Raw genomic sequence first — 18,705 nt, forward strand, 5'->3', positions numbered from 1 at the left:
ATTGGCTGGTGGCCTTGTACTGCCAACCTTGTGGTTAGTAATCCAATGTCTAACCCACAGGGCAACAAGGAATCCTTACAAAAAGAGTTAAGATGTATTCACATGTAAACAACTAGTCACACAGCCTCCCCCAACTCTTAATTGCTGCTTTCATTCCTGGAGATCTTTCTGCTCTTTGTTCTAGTTGATATCTAAGCTACTTCAGTGCCACCTATTGATCACAATTAGGAACTGTCTGACTCAGTATTTTCTCTGTTCTGTCCCTTATTTTTTCCCCACCAAAGTAGGATACAGAACATTGTCTTTGTGAAAAGTTATGCCAAGTTACCCTGGAATCCCCCAAACCTATAATCCCAAGCCCTCATCCCAGCAACTCATTCCCTCAAGATGTTTAGTTATGCCTAAGAAGCTTTCAAAACTTTGCCCACTATGTGTTCCACTCCATTCATTTTTTCATCTGTTGGAGAGTTTGGTTGATGTATTCAGCACGTCTCTCGTTCAGGGATTATATGTTTTAAATGCTTAGTGGTTCTTTGTATACTGTTCCCTTGAGCATTAAATAGTGTCTCTCCTTATCTCTTTTTATAGTTTGCACTTTGAGGTCAATTTTATTCGATTAGGATTGAAACCCCTGCTATTTTTGCTGTTTGCTTGGTATGCCTTCTCCAGCCTTTGATTCTAAGCCTATTTTTGTCTGTATTCTTGAGATGTATCCCCTGTAGGCAACAGATTGATGGGTTGTGTTTTCTAAGTCTGTCTGCTATCCGCAGTCTTTTAATGCCTGAGTTCAGTCCATTGATATTCAGGGTTATTACCTCCATCTGTGGACTTTGTAATGTTATATCTTTTGTGTTGGGTGTTTTCCTACTTCCTTTTCTTATCAGTGTGTTGTACAAGTGTGTGTGTGTTTCATTCTTGACTTCTTTCCACCCTTAAGCCAATGCAATCTTGGGGGATGTTTGTTCTTTGTTGCACTCTGAGTGTGGTTGTTCTATGTGGCAGTCTATTATTTGTGCTCATTGAGTGCTGTTCTTCTGCCCATACTGGGTCGGCAAGGATCTTTTGTGGGGCTGGGTTTCTTTTAACATATTCTTTGAGTTTTTCCTTGTCTGGGAAGAGTCTTACTTCTCCATCTATCTTGATAGATAATTTGGCTGGATAGAATATTCTTGAGCTTGCATTATTTTACTTCCATTTTTGTAATATGTTACTCCACTCTCTATTCTTCTTCATAGTGTCCACTGATTGGTCTGAGCATATTCTTATTTGGGAACCTTTACATGTGATTGTTTGTTTTTCCTTAGCTGCTCTCATGATTTTCTCCTTTTCCTCAAACTTGGATAGGTTAACTATTCTGTGCCTTGGTGACTTCTTCTTGAGATTCAGTCTAGCTGATGTTCTTTCAGTCTCCTGAATGGTTTCCTGGTTTTCATTCATTAAGCTGGGGAAGTTTTCCTCCAAGAATTCTCTCACTATTTTTGCAGATGACTTCTTTGTTGTATCTTCCTTCAGTAATCCAATTATTCTTTTTTTTTAAACATTTTATTAGGGGCTCATACAACTCTTATCACAATCCATACATATACATACATCAATTGTGTAAAGCACATCCGTACATTCTTTGCCCTAATCGTTTTCAAAGCATTTGCTCTCCACTTAAGCCCTTTGCATCAGGTCCTCTTTTTTCTCCCTCCCTCCCTGCTCCCCCCTCCTTCATGAGCCCTTGATAATTTATAGATTGTTATTTTTGTCATATCCTGCCCTATCCGGAGTCTCCCTTCACCCCCTTCTCTTCTGTCCGTCTCCCAGGGAGGAGGTCGCATGTAGATCCTTGTAATCAGTTCCCCCTTTCCAACCCACTCACCCTCTACTCTCCCAATATTGCCCCTCAATCCCCTGATCCTGAAGGTATCATCCACCCTGGATTCCCTGTGCCTCCAGCTCCTATATGCACCAGTGTACAACCTCTGCTCTATCCAGTTTTTCAAGGTAGAATTCGGATCATGGTAGTTGGGGGAGGAAGCATCCAGGATCTGGGGGAAAGCTGTATTCTTCATTGGCACTACATCGTGCCCTGACTGACTCATCTCCTCCCCTAAACCCCTCTTGTGAGGGAATCTCCAGTGGCCGACAAATGGGCTTTGGGTCTCCACTCTGCATTCCCCCTTCATTCACTAATCCAATTATTCTGATGTTGTTCCTCTTCATAGCATCAGACATAGCTCTGAGGTGTTCTTCAGCTTCTCTGATGATCTTATTAGATTTTTGTTTGCATTTGTTAAAGTCTGCTTTAACAAACCATCCTCTAGGTCACTGGTGCAGTTCTCTACCTCCTCCAGTTGATTGGCAAAGTCCATGAGTCTGCTCCTGGTTTTTGTTTTCTCCTCCCTAAGCTCTTGTATTTACCTTTGGTGTATGGTCACTATCTCTTCTCTCATTTCATCCTTTTTCTGTATTATTTCCCTCATATCCTGTGTAACTCCAAGCAGCAAACTGAAAATTTCTTTCTGTGGCATATCAATGTCTGCTCCTTCTATGCATGTTGTTAGGTTCAGGACATCTTCTGCCATTGCCTTTTCCCCCCCCTGCCATTGCCTTTTGTTTCCCCTGTTTTTGTCATTGAGATTGTTGGGGCTGATTGTTGTTTGTGTTGCATTGTTTTAGAGGAACCTGGTGTCATTTTCTAGGGAGTCAAAGAGCACTGACTCTCTCTGGGAGACTCATAGGAATGCTTCTTAGAACTGCCTTAGAATGCTTCTTAGAATTCCAAATTGCATTATGGAATTGGCCTACCGCTTTATCCTTCTGTGGCTTCACTCTTTCCCTAGACAACCAATATTCTGTTATTTGGAGAGAAAGTTGGATGGTCCTTTCAGGGGACGCTAGTTTGGTGGTTGTGGACCTGTGAGGATAGTCCTGTACTGTGTAATCTCACAAGGCACCATGATTGTGTGGCCTACAGCAGCTTGGGGCTCTGCAGAGGGCGTGTGGGAGTGCCTGCTGCAATGGGAGTGCCACAGAAGGCTGGTGGGTTTCCTGCTTTGGTGTAGAGCACAGCAATGGTGGGTGGAATTTCCCTGGTCAGGTAGATGACTGTGGAGGTTGGACAGAGATTGCCATAGTAGAGTGGAGCATTGGCAAGTGTTGGCTGAGATGCCTTAGGCCGTGTGAGGCACTACAGGAGGCAGGAAGAAGTTCCCTCAGTTATCTGGAACCAAAGAGGACAGGTAGGAACTCCCCCAGCCATGCAGGCAGAATTTCCCCCAAAGAAGGTGGGCCGGATTTTCCCTGGTGGAGGGTGGGTGGGTTCTCCCAGTTTCAGTTCATGCTGCAGAGGGTGGAGCTCTCCCAGCTGGTTGGAGGGCAGCCTTAAATGCCCTAAGTTAAGGGAAGTGGTCTGGAGGTTGTTTGGCAGTGGCATGTGAGAGAAAATGGAAGAGGAATAAAAAAAACAAACGAAGACCACTGAGACTGTGGGGGCACAGAGAGAAAAGAGGGAAACAAAAGTAACAATATAGCTGATCCCATATCCCTGTGAGGCTGGAGGAGTTTAATCCGTGCCCTGAGGTGGTGGCAAGCAGTGGCTGTGTTGAGATAATCCCCCCTGCGCTGGCTCCAGATGATCCCGGCTCTGGACGAGACAGTGGCGGGGCTAAATTCAGCTAGCCAGCCACCACTGTGGTAAGCCAAAAGCCACCAGCTCCTCAAAACCTAGTGGCTCTCTGCCCACTTATCTTTATGATGCTCCTCCTGCAACTCGGCGGTGTGAAATGTCCCTTTTAGTAACTCTCCTGCACTGATTTCTGTGGAGTCCCTCTGACATGTGTTACTCAGTCACCATCTTTCCAGAAGTCCCAGTTCCCATCTTGACCTTCTCCCTGTGTTTTCTCTTTTTTAAGTGGAGTGATAACTCCTGCGCTCATTCGAGAGCACACGCAGTGCTGGTCGCTGGGGTGCCCTCCCCGCTCCCCCCCCCCCCATCAAGGGAGCTTGTCCCATTCCTCCGGTGGGTTTCATTCCACCAGGAGACGGCCAGCTGTTGGGTGTCTGTGTCGCCATGTTTCCTCTTCTCTTGTCACACTGGGGATAATAAGTGAAAGGGATAACAAAGGGAAGGACAACTGTCAGCTACTCCGTGCTTGGGACTTCATGAAATGGCGTTGCCAAAGCCAGCCAGTGTTTTCTCACCGACTATGAGCAGTTTCTAGGAAGAAAAAAAGAAACCATGACTTTGAAGTATTTTATTCTTTTACCCAATTATTTTTAACAATAGGAAGACCAAGGGGGTAACTGGGAATTGCTGGCTTTGGGGGCCCCATAATTTCATCATTGTCCTTCCTTAGTTCTTTGATTTTGACCTTTGACACTCCCTGCATTTGATGGAAAGTATTTTGAAAAGTTAGTTTCAGGGACACTTTTCTATCTAGTCTCCAGCCTCTTGTCCCTCCTGAATAGAACTTCTGGACATACACAACCTCCTACAGACCTGTAGCAGGAGAATGAATGACAAAGTAAAGGGGTTGCTGATGTGCTTAAAACCTTCGCATAATTCTCTACCCTCTAGTGTCTCTAGAGTCTAGACTGACACAAATAATTTGCATTTGACTGCTAAGCTAAAGATTGAGAGTTCAAACCCACCAAGGAGTCCTGCAAAAGAGATGTCTGGCAATATGCTTCTGTAAAGATTGTTGTTATTAGGTGCCATTGAGTCAATTCTAATTTATAGCAACCCTATATACAAGAGAGCAAAATACCATCTGGTCCTGTACCATCTTCACAAGCATTGCTATGTTTGAACCCATTGTTGCAGCCACTGTGTCAATCCATCTCATTGATGGCCTTCCTCTTTTTCACTACCCCTCAACTTTACCAAGCAAACTGTTCTTGTCCAGAGACAGTCCCTCCTGACCACATGACCAAAATACATGACTTGGAGTTTCGTCATCTTTACTTCTAAGGAGCGTTTGGGTTGTACTTTTTCTAACACAGCTTTGCTCTTCTAGCAGTCCATGGAATATTTAATATTCTTCACCAATACTATCATTCAAATGCATTTTCCGCATTCATTGTCCACTTCTCCTATGCTGACCTATGAGGTGACGGAAATGACCATGACTTGGATTAGAAGCGCCTTAGTCTTCAGACTTTTTGATCATATGCTACCTCCTAAAATGGCTGAACACCTAGCTTCTTTGTTTACAACTTTGAAATTCCAGTCACCAGTAATTATCAGTGTATCTGGATTACATGTTTGATCAATTTCAAAGTACAAAATTTACTAAAACTCCTCAAGTTCTTCATCTGACATGAGTGGTGGATACATCAATGTGAATAATGGTCTTACTAACCGGTCTTCCTTGTAGGCACTTGGATAATATCACATCACTAACAGGTGTCTACTTCAGGAAAGATCTTGAAATATCCTTTTCAACCACAATGTTATCCTTTTTAGTTATTCTCAGACTAGTAGGTCAGACATCTGATTCAAAATGGTCAATACCAGTCCATTTCAGCTCTCTAATTCCTAAGGTATCAGTCTTAATTCTTCTGTTTTATATTTGACAACTTAAACATTTACTAGGCTCATACCTGGTGAAGATTAGAGGCAAGAAAACCCCATAGCAGTTCCAATCTATAACATATGGGGTTATCATGAATCAGAATCCACATCAGGACAATATGCTAAACTTGTTTATCTTTAAATTTTATCTTCATAGTCTATGTTGTGCCCAGGAGCAAGAGTCTCCTGTGTCAGACAGAACCTGGCTTCTGTTTTAGCTTACTTCAAGTGATGCTTTTGTGGATGGATGATGTTTCTCAGTGTCTGTAGTATGGGGTTATGACATGTCTTAGTTGCAATGTAAATGGAGATTCCTTTTCCAATTGTTTCAATTCTTTACATTGGGTATGAGAAATGCTTTTTAAAATTTTTAAAAAGTAAAAAGCCAACCTTTCCAGATGAAGAAGTTTGGAGGCCTATAAAAGTAAAATAGTCTGCTTGGATTCACATGATGAGCAGCAGAGTAGATGTCTGTAATGGCAGGGCCCCTGCTGTTTCATGGACCTGATTTTCCTGGTGCAACAGATTTATTTTCCATCTTTTAATTTTACAATGTTTGATGTTTCAACTATATTATGAATTTAGTTGGTAGGCACCTCAGAAATGACTTACTACTTAAATCAAATTTTCTTTGAGAAATGTAATTTTTATTTTAATCATTTTATTGGGAGCTCATACAACTCTTATCACAATCCATACATATATCAATTGTGTAAAGCATATTTGTACCTTCATTACCCTCATCATTCTCAAAACATTTGCTCTCAACTTAAGCACCTGGCATCAGCTCCTCTTTCCCCGCCTCCCTCCTCCCTCCCCCTTCCCTCATGAACCCTTGATAATTCATAAATTATTATTTTGTCATATCTTACACTGGCCGATGTCTCTCTTCACCCACTTTTCTGTTGTCCATCCCCCAGGGAGGAGGTTATATGTAGATCCCTGTAATCGGTTCCCCCTGACTACCCCACCCTCTCTCCACCCTCCCGGTATCGGCACTCTCACCACTGGTCCTGATGGGATCATCTGTCATGGATTCCCTATGTTTCCAGTTCTTATCTGTACCAGTGCACCCATCCTCTGGTTTAGCCAGATTTTTAAGGTAGAATTGGGATTATGAAAGTTGAGGGGTGGGGGAAGCATTTAAGAACTAGAGGAAAGTTGTATGTTTCACTGTTGCTACACTACTCCGACTGGCTTGTCTCTTCCCTGAGACCCTTCTGTAAGGGGATGTCCAGTTGTCCACAAATGGCCTTTGGGTCCCCACTCTCCACTCTCCCTCATTCACAATGATGTGATTTTTGTTCTGTGATGCTTGATACCTGATCCCTTCAATACCTCGTGATCACAAAGGCTGGTGTGCTTTTTCCATGTGGGCTTTGATGCTTCTGTGCTAAATGGCCATTTGTTTAACCTCAAGCCTTTAAGACCCCAGATGTTATATCTTTTGATATCCAGGCACCATCAGCTTTCTTCACCACATTTGCTTATGCAACCACTTTGTCTTCAGTGATCGTGTCAGGGAGGTGAACATCATGGAATGACAGTTTAATAGAAAAAAATATTCTTGCATTGAGGGACTACTTGATTGGAGGCCCAATGTCTTTCTGCTATCTTAATACTAAACCTATAAATATACATAGATCTATTTCCCCATTCCCATATATAAATATATTTGCATATGTACATGCCTGTATTTAGATCTCTATATATGCCTTTTGCCTCCTAGTTTTTCCTTGATTTCCTTTTACTTTCCTCTTGTCCCACTATCATGCTCAGCCTTCATTTGGGTTTCAGTAATTCCTCTGTTACATTACCCTTGATCATGCCCTACCAGGCCTCCTACACCCTCCTCACCACCGATTTGGATCAGTTGTTGTTCCCTTGTCCCTGTGTTTGTCAACACCACTACATTTCCCTCCCCCTCCCCCTCTCCCATGTTCCCCCAGAACTGCTGGTCTTGTTTTCTCCTCCAGATTGTTCATCCAGGCTATCTTATTTAGACAGACCTGCAGAGATAATAACATGCACAAACACAAGACAGAGCAAGACCAAGCAACAAAAGAAAACAAAACAACAAAAAGCCAATAACAAACAAACAAACAACCCCACAACACAACAACAACAACAAAGAAAACCTTGTAGTTAGTTCAAGGATTGTTTTCTGGCCTTTAGGAATGTTTTCCGGTCGAGTCTGATAGGGCGCCAAGCCCTGACCCCAAAGTCTATTTTTAGTATTCCCTGGGAACTTCGTTGCTCTGTTCCCCTTGCTGTTCTGTTGCATGCCCTTAGTGTTTTGCCTCGGTGTGGTGGGAACAGATCGGGTGGAATTCCCACACTGTGTCTCCAGTGTTGTCCCCTGTAGGGATATGGGTCAGTGAAGGATGTCATGTCTCACAGTGGGGCCGGCCATATGGTCTTCTCTGTGGATTGGCTGCTCTGAGTGGGAATGTTGTCTTCAAAGGTTGGTGGGCCAGGATGTGCTCTACTCTCTCTCCCCCTTCATTTGCTCCCATGTGCTCTGATCAGAATGCCCCTCTCCCGGAGCTGCAGCTTCAGTGTTGTCCTCTGACGTAAATTCTTTTGGGGGAGGGGCAGCTGTCCACCTAGTTGGGATTAGGGCCAGCCTCTCAGACCTCTCCACTGGTTCCCTACTCCATTTCGGCATGTGAGAAATGCATTTTTAAAATCTTCCATTTCTTTATGAATCTTTGGCACAGTATTCACAAAGATTTCAGGACATTGGTTGAAAATTGGAAATACTTATGTGGAAAAGGCCAGTCCAGGCCTGTTTATGGGGGCAAGGTCCATCACAATTGTGGGGGAGTGTAACACTGGCCGGTGAGGATGGAGGGAGAAGGGTTCACTCGAGCGGCAGCCCATAGTGTTGGTTCAGGCTTCAGAGTCTTAAGTTGGGTGATGCAAATTACTCACTCAACTCATTAATCAGCTATTTTAATTAAGTTACCCCTGTCTGTTCTGCTATCATAATTTCTAGTAACTCTTTCTCAGAGTTAATCAACTCTTAAATGGTGAAACACTATAACCATCCAATCTTTTTGGCTCTCTTATTTTGGTTCTAATTCCTTTCTGAAATGCCTCCAGGCTTAGAACAAAGATAATTAGATTCTTAAAACTAACACACATTACTATTCTTCAGCAATGCCAAGGAAGGCAGATAGATTAATTAATATAATTATATCTTTTCTGTACTAATAGTTAATCCAAGGGTAACTTATAGACGGAGTGGAGAATACGTTTTAAAAATAAAAGAATATAGGAACTGATTCAGAAAAAATAGAAGCAAATATGTTTATCTGTGAACTAAGTTAAAGAATATTTTATATACTTAGATGAATTCTAAATGCTTTTCTTCTGTTAACATAACTGCTTGTTTTTATTCTACCTAGATCTTGCTTCCTTAGTTTGATCCTATACTATCCATCGCAGGCAAGTCAATTCCTACTTATGGCTGCCCCCATGTGTTTCAGAGTAGAAGTGCAAACCGGGGGTTTTCAATGACCAGTCTTACACATGAAGCTGTACAGGGATCAAGAGACATAGGTAGACCAGAGGCTGTACACTGGTACAGACAGGAACTGGAAACACAGGGAATCCAGAACAGATGACCCCTTTAGAACCAGTGCTAAGAGTGGTGATACTTGGAGGGTGGAGGGAAGATGGGGTTGAAAGGGGGAATCGATTACAAGGCTACATAGAACCTCCTTCCTGGGGGACAGACAACAGAAAAGAAGGTAAAGGGAGATGTCGGACATTGTAAGATATGACAAAAAATAATAATAATTTGTAAATTATCAAGGGTTCATGAGGGAGGGGGTAGTGGGGAGATAGGGGGAAAATGAGGAGCTGATACCAAGGGCTCAAGTAGAAAGCAAATGTTTTGAGCATGATGATGGCAACAGATGTACAAATGTGCTTGACACAATTGATGTATGTATGGATTGTAATAAAAATAGTATGAGCCCCCAATAAAATGATTTTAAAGTAATTTTTTTTAAAAAAGAGGTAATTGTAAGAACAAAACAAAGGAAAACTGCATGGTTTAAAATCAGAAAATGTGTACATCAAGGTTGTAGCCCTTCACCATGCTTTGTAGCCCTTCACCATTCTATATGCTGAGCAAATCACCAAGAAACTAAATTATTTGAAGACAAATGAAGCATCAGGATTGGAGAAAGGCTTTTAATCACCTGAGATATGCAGTTAACACAATCTTGTTTGCTGAAAATGAGGAGGACTTGAAGCACTTGCTGATGAAGAACAAGGATTTCAGCCTTCACTAATGATAAATTATCATTCAAATTCACTGTATTTTTAGAATCGCTTCTATTTCACTTTTTCTTATAATATTTAAGACAAAAATGGCTACTACAGATATGTGCCTAGAATTGTATTGAAACAGTATTTTCGTTGTTGCTATTGTTTTGTGCTTCACAGTACTGTCTGTTGTTGTTAGGGGCCATCAAGTTGGTTCTGGTTCATATTCACCAAAATGAAACAAGGCCAAATCCTGAGCCATCCTCGCAATGGTCCCTATGCATGAACACATTGCTGCAGCCCCTGGGTCAACCCTTCTTGTTGAGGGCCTTCCGCTTTTGCTCTACCTCTCTACCAAGCAAAATATCCTGCTGCAGGGACTGATCTCTCCTGACACTATGTTCAAAGTATGTAAGAGAATGTCTCACCACCCTTGCCTCTAAGGAGCACTCTGGCCACACTTCAAAGACAGATTTGTTTGTCCTTTTGGCAGCCCATGATATTTTCAATTCAAATGCATTGATTCTTCTTCAGTCTTCCATATTCATTGACAACTTTCACTTGCATATGAGGTGATTCAAAATACCTTGGCTTGGATCAGGTGCACGTTAGTCCACCTTACTTTTTCACACTATGAAAGGTATTGTGCAGCAAATTTACCCAGTGCAATGCATCATTTGATCTCTTGACTGCTGTTTCCATAAGCATTGATTGTGGAGCCAAGCAAGATAAAATCCTTGACAGCCTCCATCTTTTCTTAATTTATCAGAATGTTACCTATTGATCCAGTTGTGAGGATTTAGGTCTTTGCATTGAATGGTAATCCATACTGAAGGCTTTAATCCTTGATCTTCATCAGCAAGTGCTTCAATTCCTCCTAACTTTCAACAAGCAAAATTGTGTCATCTGCATATCTCAGGTTGTTAATAAGCTTTCTTCCAATCCTGGTGCTACGCATTTCTTCATATAATCCAGCTTCTCGGATTATTTGCTCAGCATATAGAAAAAGTTAGTATTGTGAAAGGACACAAATTTGATGCACACCTTTTCAGATTTTAAATCATGCAGTATTCCTTTGTTCTGTTCTTACAACTGCCTTTTGATCCATGTACAAGTTCCACATGATCATGATGAAGTACTATTTTTTTAAAAAACAACCTCACTACAATCGAGTCAACTCTGACCCATAGGGACCCTATAGGAAAAGGTAGAACTGTCCCTGTGGGTTTCTGAGGTTGTAACTCTTTACAGGAGTAGAAAACCCCATTTTTTTCTCCCATCGGCTGGTGGTTTGGAAATGCTAACCTTGCAGGCAGAAGCCCAATGTTTAATGCACTGTACCAGCAGGGTTTTCTGCATAGTACTCTATCTCTTTATAACTGTTCAGCTTATTATTAATATGGTAGCCCCTATCTTCTGTTATGACAGGTATTAAAATTACAAATAAATTATTGTTAGGCCCCTTAGAAACATTAAATTATGTGATCCCTAGTTAATACTAACAGAGACAGAAGTTTCCCAAATTGGAAATACTTCCTTAATCAATGGTTATGGAGATGAAAAAAAAATTCATTTTCAAACATTTCAGTCTTGCCACAGAGATAATAACAGAGAAATTACTATATACTGAGCACTTACTTTGTGCCAGCCACTGTCCTGAGCACTCTGTAAACTTGTTAACTGAACCTGGTGTGTTTTTTTTAATTGTCAGGTTAATAATTTTTGCTTTAATATATGAATTACATTAATACCTCACATTGTTATATATACAGAGCCACATGACAATATCTTGGTTCCTAACCACCTCAAATAACAATCCCAGTACACATTCCAATAAATTGATTCTGTACAAATAATACATTGGGAGGGTATTTAGAATTTTTTTTTTTTGAACAGAAAGTGTGAGTTTATTGAAGGGGGATACTCATTTAGAATTTTTTTAAAGTTAACTTTCAACTACAAATTTAAAATATGCTAAAGGTGTTCCAAGAACAAGCAAAATTGGATTAATAAAACAAACTATGTTTTCACAAGATAAGCTGGCATAAAAATAAAATTCTCTATGATCACAATAGCAATAATAGTGTACACATAATAATGGTTTGTGGAATAATAGTGACTATTCTAACTCTAGTTCCAAAATAAAACAATTGGGTTTTTATAAAACATTTTATTGGGGGCTCAAACATCTCTTATCCCAATTCATACATACATCCATTGTGTCAAGCATACTTGTACATTTGTTGCCATCATCGTTTTCAAAACATTTTCTTTCTACTTGAGCCCTTGGTATCAGCTTCTCATTTTCCCCTCCCTCCCTCATGCACCCTTGATAATTTATAAATTATTGTTATTTTGTCATGTTTTACACTGACCGATGCCTCCCTTCACCCACTTTTCTGTTTTCCATCCCCCTGGGAGGGGGTTATAAGTAGATCAGTGATTGGCTCCCCTTTTCTCCCCCTACCTTCCCCTTACTCTCCTGGTATGACTATTCTCAATATTGGTCCTGAGGGGTTATTTGTCCTGGATTCCCTGTGTTTCCAGCTCTTATCTGTACCCATGGTGTACATGCTCTGGTCTAGCCAGATTTGTAAGGCAGAATTGGGGTCATGATAGTTGGGGGAGGAAGCATTAAAGAACCAGAGGAAAATTGTATGTTTCATCGGCACTGCACCGCACCCTGACTGGCTCATCTCTTCCCTGCAACCCTTCTTTAAGGGGATGTCCAGTTGCCCACAGATGGGCTTTGGGTCTCTACTCTGAAATCTCCCTCATTCACAATGATATGAATTTTTGTTCTGGGTCTTTGATGCCAGATACCTGATCCTATGGACACCTTGCGATCACACAGGCTAGTGTGCTTCTTCCAGTAGGCTTTGTTGCTTCTAAGCTATATGACCACTTGTTTATATTCAAGCCATTAAGACTCCAGAGGATATATCTTTTGATAGCCAGGCACCATCAGCTTTCTTTACCACATTTACTTATGCACCAGCTTTGTCTTCAGCAATCATGTCGGGAAGGTGAGCATCCTGGAATGTCAGTTTAACAGAACAAATTGTTTTTGTATTGAGGGAGTACTTGAGTAGAGGTCCAATGTCCATCTGCTACCTTAATACTAAACCTATAAATATGTGCACATAGCTATATTTCCCCATCATCATATATAAATATATTTACATATGTACATGCCTGTATTTAGACCTCTATAAATGTTCTTTGCCTCCTAGTTTTTTCCTCTATTTCCTTTTACTTTCCTCTTGTCCAACTATCATGTTCAGCCTTTATTTGGGTTTCAGTGATTCCTCTTGGTTAAATTTCCCTTGATCAAGCTCTATCAGGCTTATACCCTTCTTGCCATCGATTTTAGATCACTTGCTGTTCCCCTGTCCCTGGGTTTATTAACACCCACTTCCTTTCCCCCAAATCCCCCTCTCCTATGTCCCCTGGGAACCGTAGGTCCTGTTGTTTTCTCCTCCAGATTGTTTATCCCACCTAGCTTATCTAGATAGACATGCAGAGATAATAATATGCATAAAAACAAGAGAGAGCAAAACAAAGCAACAAACCAATTAAAAAAAAAGCCTATCTAAAATTCAAGGTTGATTTTTTTTTTAACCTTTGGGAGTGTTTTCTGGTGAGTCTGATGCCCTGGTTTCAAAGTCTATTTTTGGTATTCCCTGGGGACTTCATTGCTCTGTTCCCCTTGCTGGTCTGTTGCACACCCTTAGAGTTTTGCCTCAGTGTGGTGGGGTCATATTGGGCACAATGGCCGCACTGTGTCTCCAGTGTTGTCTCCCGTAGTGCTATGGGCCAGTGAGGGATGTTGTTTTCAGTAGTGGGGCCCTGTGATCCTCTCCGTACATTGGCCACTCTGAGCAGGAATATTGTCCTCGGGGCTTAGTGGGCCAGAATGTGTTCCACTCTCTCTCCCTCCCCCTTTATTTGCTCGGGTGTGCTCGGATCAGAAGACATATCTCTCTCCTTGAGCTGTAGCTCAATGCTGTAGCTTCAATGCTGTCCTCTGAAGTGTATTCTTCCAGGTGGTGGGGAGGTGGGGGGTTGGCGGGGTGGGCAGTGGCTGTGCATGTAGTTTGGATTGGGGCCAGCCCCTGAGACCTCTCTATTGGTTCTCTGCTTCATGCCAGTATGTTGCATTCACATCTTGGAGTATGGGGTTGAAGTCTGGTCCCTCTTTTCCTGTGGAGATATAAACAACACCCTCCCCTTGGGTGGGTTAGTGCCCCATTCCCCTGCTAACCATGCCTTTTCCTCCCTCCTTTTTAGTTGGTTAACATATGTATCCCTGGATTTGGTCTGGCCCCTGCTATACCACCTGGACCTCTCCCCAAGAATGTATGTGTACAGTAGCTTTTTCCCTATGCCCCTTTTGCATTTTTAAGCTTACCTCAGAGGATTCATGTTGTACTTGTCCTTTTGTGCTTGGGTTATGTTGATTAGCATAATTTCCACCAGTTCTTCCCATGAGGTGATGCACTTCATGTGTTCTTCACTGCTTTTTAGTGATGTGTAGTACCCCATTGTATGTATTTACCATAGTTTTTTAATCCATTCATCTGTTGATGGAAATTTGGGTTGTTTCCAACCCTTTGTAATTGTGAACTTTGCTACGATGAACACTGGAGCACAGATATCTGGTCATAGCTTGTTTCTTGCCTCTTCTGGGTATATTCCAGTAGGGGGATTGCTGGGTTGCATGGTAGCTCAATTTCCATCTGTTTTAGATATCGCCAAATTGATTTCCATAGTGACCATACATACCGTCAGGTCTTCCAGCAGTGGATGGGATGAGAGTTCCTATATCACCACAACCCCTCTAACACTTGTTGCTTTCTAATTTTTTAAATTAGGTTATCTTTGTAGGTGTTCGGTGGTATTTCATTTTTAATTTGCATTTCTCTTATGGCTAATGATCGGGAACATTTTCTCATATGTTTATTGGCTATTCAGATTTCTGCCCTTGTGAAACATCTGTGCAGGTCCTTTGCCCACCTCCTCAATGTGCAATTAGTTTTTTTTCTTTTTGGAAGCTAGCTGAGTATTGTAGATTTTAATAATAAGGCCTTTGTCTGATGTGTCATTGCTAAAGATGTTTTCCAAGTCCATGGGCTCTCTTATTACTCTCAGTGAATTCTTTCGATGTACACAGGTGACTTATCTTCAGTATATCCCATTTGTCAATTTGTGACTCCTCAATATTTGTGTCCTTCCCAATTTCTGATAGCCTATGTATTCCCTGAACCAACATTCTCAGGTTGGTCCCAATTCCCTCATTGACGGCCCTTATACTTTGGGGCCTTACCTCGAGGTCTGTGACCTACCTTGAGTTTATTCTTGTGCATGGAGGGAGGTAAGGGTCTTGCTTCATTTTTTATGCTGGTAGATATCATTTTTTTCCAGCACCACTTGTTGAAGAGGGCATCCACTACCCATTTGATATTTTTCGGGCCCTATCAAAGATCAGTTGTCTGTATGCTGAAGATTTTATTTCTGGGTTTTCAGTTCTTTTTTATTGGTCTGAGTATCTGTCATTATACCAATACCATGCGGCTCTGACCAATGTGGCTGTATAATATGTGCTAAAGTCAGGTAAAGCAAGCCCTCCCACTCTGTCCTTCTTGGGGAGTTGTCTGCTAATTCTGGGATTCTTCCCTCTCCATATGAATTTGGTAATCAGTTTTTCCAATTCTTTGAAGAAGGATGATGATAATTATATCAGGATTCCGTTAAACATATATAGTGCCTTGGACAGAACTGATATCTTTACTACATTGAGTGTTCCAATCCATGAGCATGGGATATTCTTCTATTTGTTGAGGTCACTCTTGGTTTCTTCACAATAACTATTCTTTTTTAAAGTTTATACTTAAAATTCAATGCTTTGTCCGGTTTCCCATATGGCTACTGCTGATTCCAGGGTTATTAAAATGTAAAGTGCCCATCTTCAGTTACTAGCTCAAATTGTATTGTCATTGGGGGGTGGGGGGCATAAAACATCACCTTTATTTTGAAGTAACACAAAAGATTCACCAACATCACATAGAGAAACTGAGTTTGTGTACGTAACAACATGAGCTCTGAGAAGTACAAGCGCTGGCATACGGACTAGATATTTTACAATATGATTAAACTTTACACATACATGGCCTCAAAACTGAAGGATAATTTTAATTTTATTTTCAATATACCAACATAATGTATATAGGAATTAAATCCTAGGTTGGTTCTGGCAGAGAGGAAATCCCATCCTTAAGCATTGAATGATGATTTAAATGCTCGTTTATACTGAACTGTTTGGCGATGGTAAAGTGAAGTGAAGGCAGGAGAATGGGGAGCCAAACTGCTTGAATACAAGAATTCTAGACTCTGATATGTCAGATAAGTCTGTGCAAAAGTGTTCATTTTCCTTAATGGTGAAAAACAATTTCATGCAACCAAACAACATTACATTAAATCAAATTGAACAGAAAAAGCTGAAATGCCCACCTCCCACCCCGCGCTGCCAAATACAACAGAAGAGGAACGTGAATACTGTACATGCAGCCCGGGGTTTGTAAATGGCAAGGACTATGTGTTTGTTCATATAAAATCAAAGATTAGCAAGCTAACATATAATAAATGCAACTCTGAAAGAAAAGAAACATTTTCAGCCTAGACTATATCTGGCATAATTGTCCCTTAAATTCTATAGCAAAATTAAGACATTGCCCAATAAACTAAAAACTAAGGGAATTTGTAACACCCAGATAAATCTTCAAAGAAATGCTAGAGGAAGTTCTCAGACAGAGGACTTGTAGGAAGCATCCGGCTGATCAAGGTGTTTACTAATGGGTGACTATTTAGTCCCCTGCGCCTCTGTGTCTCTACCGACAAGCGTTGCAAAATGACTGTTGTTTGTGACTCTGCTGCTAAAAGCATTGAGGGATAACTCAGTTATTTAAAATCTCTTTGAGGCTCTCTTGAATCCTGCATATCCGTGTGATTATCCTTGAACCTAGTGCTTTTATTATTCTAAAGTTAAGAAACTGTGACTAGTTAAGTAACATTTGCATAGATAAGAGTTTAGGAATGTTTAAGTCCTTTGATGTTTGTTTTTGTGACCAATTTCCTTGTGTAAGAAAAATATAAAATCCAAGCTTCAAATATACTTGGGACTCCAGTCCATCAGATTGGAGTCCTCCCGATCCCATGCTTTGTACACAGCTCTTTCTTTTCCTTTCATCCGCAAGCCTCAGTTCGAACCCAGCTTGATGCGGGATAGCTGGTCTAATCCCCCACAAGGTCTGACAACCGACAACCACCACATGAGGTGAAGACACTTGGAAACATCATGCAGAAGTTGATCCAGACACAGAAGTATCCAAAACGAAATAAAATGACAAGACCAAAAACAGGTAACCAGAGAAGCCAATTTATAAACAAGGGCAACTATCAAGCAAAACCAGAAGTAAATAATGTAGCTCTAGAACTTCCATTGTAGGTGCAGATAAGACAATATTAAGATACAATGGGCTGTTTTAAAAGTGGAGTAATAGTGAAAAAGTACACAGTAACCTAAAAGAAAAGTAACTAATCCTATTAACATAAGCAAGAGAAAAAGCATAAAGTTTCAGTAAACACTGAAACAACCATAATAATGGAAATGATAAGAAAACCGATAACAAAATGAACCCGGCATAGAAAAAATAATGGAACAAAGTAGAAGACCTAACCTTTCCCCAAACCACCCAACGACCAGAGTATAACGACAGATACGACAGACACATAGGCCAATGAATTGAGGACCCAGAAGTAAACCCATCCACATATTGAAAAAACTCTCACTTATATGTAAGTATACGGAAAGCAAGAGAGTCATAAATATACTACTTACTTATTCATAAAAGGTCACCTACAACTCCACTATTCTAAAACTCTTCTTTGGCTTTACAAGAAAACCTCAAAAACCGTTCGCTACTTTCCAACACCAGAGCCACCAGCTTCGATGCAGCACGTGGTTGAGTGAGGCACCTAACCATCCATACTGCTTCTTGGAGACCGACCGCAGGGAGCTCTTCAGAGGACATTGCGACCGTCTCTCAAGACTGGCGGCCTTTCAAGGGCGCCTCTGGAAACCTACTGCAAAGAGAGCTCTACAATAATAGAAAGCAGAACAGGATTACACATTTTTACAAGAGCCTCCAACCCGAACAGAAAATTAAGATGGGTGCTTTAATGGATATCCTCAATCACCCCCTTATCAGAAACACCCTTCTGCTGTTGGACTGTGCCTGCTTCATTGAAGCAGGAGGATAACAAGGAACATTAGCTGTTATTAATCTTTTAAGAAATTCCTCAGGATTAGGTAGAGAGAAAGGGGCATGTCTGATAAGTACAAAACTTATGAAAGGTTTGTCAAGTAATAGGATCCCAAATAAGGTAATTAAGAGCAGGAAGGGTGGGGTGGGGGAGGGGATGGCTTATGAGGAACTGTGGTTGTCTCAGAACCCTAGGGTGGAGATGCAGCAGAGCCTCAGTAACCAAAGGGAGTCAGGACCCAGAGCACCTCTGAGAAATCAGGAAGGGTTCTCTTCCTGGGTCTCTGTTCTCTCAATGTCTCCATCATTCTTCTCTCTTCCTGTACTTTGAGTTTCTTTGTTTCTACCATGTAACCCACTATGCCATCAGGGCTACCAGAAGACTTAACGAGGGGGAACTCTATGAGAGCTTATATGAAGCCTGTTGGTGTTGCTATTAAAATTTCCACCTACCTTAGGTCAGCAGTTTGAAACCACTAACCAATCCAAGGGACAAAGGCTAGGTTTTCTACTATGCTAAAGAGTTACAGTCTCAGGAACTCAGGG

At 41.3% G+C, this 18,705-nt stretch overlaps 1 long non-coding RNA gene across 1 annotated transcript in view; it reads right to left on the bottom strand.

Moving 5' to 3' along the window:
- Positions 1 to 4,051: 4,051 nt before the first annotated feature.
- LOC142450810 (uncharacterized) overlaps positions 4,052 to 18,705 on the bottom strand; it is a 28,818-nt gene continuing 14,164 nt past the window's right edge. The window contains exon 3 of the long non-coding RNA XR_012784963.1: positions 4,052 to 4,204. This is a non-coding gene — a long non-coding RNA (uncharacterized LOC142450810). The remainder of the gene's footprint in view (positions 4,205 to 18,705) is intronic.

Source organism: Tenrec ecaudatus, chromosome 6 (genome assembly GCF_050624435.1).
Source record: "Tenrec ecaudatus isolate mTenEca1 chromosome 6, mTenEca1.hap1, whole genome shotgun sequence".
NCBI classification, from domain to species: Eukaryota; Metazoa; Chordata; class Mammalia; order Afrosoricida; family Tenrecidae; genus Tenrec; species Tenrec ecaudatus.